Source organism: Triticum urartu, chromosome 2A (genome assembly GCF_056163025.1).
Source record: "Triticum urartu cultivar PI428250 chromosome 2A, HENAU_Tu73, whole genome shotgun sequence".
NCBI classification, from domain to species: Eukaryota; Viridiplantae; Streptophyta; class Magnoliopsida; order Poales; family Poaceae; genus Triticum; species Triticum urartu.
The window spans coordinates 671,933,935-671,938,002 of NC_141874.1; positions in this window are offsets into that span (position 1 = coordinate 671,933,935).

The window sequence follows — 4,068 nt, forward strand, 5'->3', positions numbered from 1 at the left end:
ACATGATGATCGGACACGGCCTACTTAACTCGGATCATGTTATACTTAGATGACTGGAGGGATGTCTATCTGAGTGGGAGTTCATTGAATAATTTCATTAGATGAACTTAATTATCATGAACTTAGTCTAAAATCTTTACAATATGTCTTGTAGATCAAATGGCCAACGTTGTCCTCAACTTCAACGCGTTCCTAGAGAAAACCAAGCTGAAAGACGATGGCAGCAACTATACGGACTGGGTCCGGAACCTGAGGATCATCCTCATAGCTGCCAAGAAAGATTATGTCCTAGAAGCACCGCTAGGTGACCCACCTGTCCCACAGAACCAAGACGTTATGAACGCTTGGCAGACACGTGCTGATGATTACTCCCTCGTTCAGTGAGGCATGCTTTACAGCTTAGAACCGGGGCTCCAAAAGCGTTTTGAGCGATACGGAGCATATGAGATGTTCGAAGAGCTGAAAATGGTTTTCCAAGCTCATGCTTGGGTCGAGAGATATGAAGTCTCCGACAAGTTCTTCAGATGTAAGATGGAGGAAAATAGTTCTGTTAGTGAGCACATACTCAGAATGTCTGGGTTGCATAACCGCTTGACTCAGCTGGGAGTTAATCTCCCGGATGACGCAGTCATTGACAGAATCCTTCAGTCGCTTCCACCGAGCTACAAGAGCTTTGTGATGAACTTCAATATGCAGGGGATGGAAAAGACCATTCCTGAGGTATATTCAATGCTGAAATCAGCAGAGGTAGAAGTCAAAAAGGAACATCAAGTGTTGATGGTGAATAAAACCACTAAGTTCAAGAAAGGCAAGGGTAAGAAGAACTTCAAGAAGGACAGCAAGGGAGTTGCCGCGCCCGGTAAGCAAGCTGCTGGGAAGAAGCCAAAGAATGGACCCAAGCCCGAGACTGAGTGCTTTCATTGCAAGGGAAGTGGTCACTGGAAGCGGAACTGCCCCAAATACTTAGCGGACAAGAAGGTCGGCATCACGAAAGGTACATGTGATATACATGTAATTGATGTGTACCTTACCAGTACTCGTAGTAGCTCCTGGGTATTTGATACCGGTGCGGTTGCTCACATTTGTAACTGAAAGCAGGAGCTGCGGAATAAGTGGAGACTGGCGAAGGACAAGGTGACGATGCGCGTCAGGAATGGTTCCAAGGTCGATGTGATCGCCGTCGGCACGCTACCTCTACATTTACCCACATGATTAGTTTTAAACCTCAATAATTGTTATTTAGTGCCAGCTTTGAGCATGAACATTGTATCAGTATCTCATTTAATATGAGATGGCTACTCATTTAAATCCGAGAATAATGATTATTCTATTTATATGAGAGATATGTTTTATGATCATGCTCCGATGGTGAATGGTTTATTCTTAATGAATCTCGAGCGTAATGCTACACATATTCATGGTGTGAATACCAAAAGATGTAAGGTTGATAATGATAGTCCCACATACTTGTGGCACTGCCGCCTTGGTCACATAGGTGTCAAACGCATGAAGAAGCTCCATGCAGATGGACTTTTAGAGTCTCTTGATTATGAATCATTTGACACGTGCGAACCATGCCTCATGGGTAAAATGACCAAGACTCCGTTCTCGGGAACAATGGAGCGAGCAACCAACTTATTGGAAATCATACATACTGATGTGTGCGGTCCAATGAGTGTTGAGGCTCGCGGTGGCTATCGTTATGTTCTCACCCTCACTGATGACTTGAGTAGATATGGGTATGTCTACTTAATGAAACACAAGTATGAGACCTTTGAAAAGTTCAAGGAATTTCAGAGTGAGGTTGAGAATCAACGTGACAGGAAAATCAAGTTCTTGCGATCAGATCATGGGGGAGAATACTAGAGTCACGAATTTGGCACACACTTAAGAAAATGTGGAATAGTTTCACAACTCACGCCGCCTGGAACACCTCAGCGTAATGGTGTGTCCGAACGTCGTAATCGCACTCTATTAGATATGGTGCGATCTATGATGTCTCTTACCGATTTGCCGTTATCATTTTGGGGCTATGCTTTAGAGACTGCCGCATTCACTTTAAATAGGGCTCCGTCGAAATTCGTTGAGACGACACCGTATGAATTATGGTTTGGGAAGAAACCTAAGCTGTCGTTTCTAAAAGTTTGGGGATGCGATGCTTATGTCAAGAAACTTCAACCTGAAAAGCTCGAACCCAAATCGGAAAAATGCGTCTTCATAGGATACCCTAAAGAAACTATTGGGTATACCTTCTACCTCAGATCCGAGGGCAAGATCTTTGTTGCCAAGAATGGGTCCTTTCTAGAGAAAGAGTTTCTCTCGAAAGAAATAAGTGGGAGGAAGGCAGAACTTGATGAAGTATTACCTCTTGAACCGGTAAGTGGCGCAGCTCAAGAAAATGTTCCTAAGGTGCCTGCACCGACTAGAGAGGAAGTTGATGATGATGATCATGAAACTTCAGATCAAGTTTCTACTGAACTTTGTAGGTCCACAAGGACACGTTCCGCACCAGAGTGGTACGGTAACCCTGTCTTAGAAATCATGTTGTTAGACAACGGTGAACCTTCGAACTATGAAGAAGCGATGGCGGGCCCGGATTCCGACAAATGGCTGGAAGCCATGAAATCCGAGATAGGATCCATGTATGAAAACGAATTATGGACTTTGACTGACTTGCCCGATGATCGGCGAGCCATAGAAAATAAATAGATCTTTAAGAAGAAGACAGACAAGGATGGTAATGTGACCATCTATAAAGCTCGGCTTGTCGCTAAGGGTTATCGACAAGTTCAAGGGGTTGACTACGATGAGACTTTCTCACCTGTAGCAAAGCTGAAGTCCGTCCGAACCATGTTAGCAATTGCCGCATTCTATGATTATGAGATATGGCAAATGGACGTCAAAACGGCATTCCTTAATGGTTTCCTTAAGGAAGAATTGTATATGATGCAGCCGGAAGGTTTTGTCGATCCTAAGAATGCTGACAAGGTGTGAGAGCTCCAACGCTCAATTTATGGCCTGGTGCAAGCATCTCGGAGTTGGAACATTCGTTTTGATGAGATGATCAAAGCGTTTGGGTTTATGCAGACTTATGGAGAAGCCTACATTTACAAGAAAGTGAGTGGGAGCTCTGTAGCATTTCTCATATTGTATGTGGATGACATACTGTTGATGTGAAATGATATAGAATTGTTGGAAAGCATAAAGGCCTACTTGAACAAGTATTTTTCAATGAAGGACCTTGGAGAAGCTTCTTATATATGAGGCATCAAGATCTATAGAGATAGATCGAGACGCCTCATTGGTCTTTCACAGAGTATGTACCTTGACAAGATATTGAAGAAGTTCAAAATGGATCAGTCAAAGAAGGGGTTCTTGCCTGTATTGCAAGGTACGAGATTGAGCATGGTTCAATGCCCGACCACGGCAGAAGATAGAGAAAAGATGAGTGTCGTCCCCAATGCCTCGGCCATAGGGTCTATCATGTATGCTATGCTGTGTACCAGACCTGATGTAAACCTTGCCGTGAGTTTGGTAGGAAGGTACCAAAGTAATCCCGGCATGGAACACTGGACAGCGGTCAAGAATATCCTGAAGTACCTGAAAAGGACTAAGGAAATGTTTCTCGTTTATGGAGGTGACGAAGAGCTCGTCATAAAGGGTTACGTCGATGCTAGCTTCGACACAGATCTGAATGACTCTAAGTCACAAATCGGATACGTGTATATTTTGAATGGTGGGGCAGTAAGCTGGTGCAGTTGCAAGCAAAGCATTGTGGCGGGATCTACATGTGAAGCGGAGTACATGGCAGCCTCGGAGGCAGCACACGAAGCAGTCTGGGTGAAGGAGTTCATTACCGACCTAGGAGTCATACCCAATGCGTCGGGCCCGATGACTCTCTTCTGTGACAACACTGGAGCTATTGCCCTTGCCAAGGAGCCCAGGTTTCACAGGAAGACCAGGCATATCAAGTGTCGCTTCAACTCCATTCGTGAAAGTGTTCAAAATGGAGACATAGAGATTTGTAAAGTACATACGGACCTGAATGTTATTATATTTCTTTGTTCA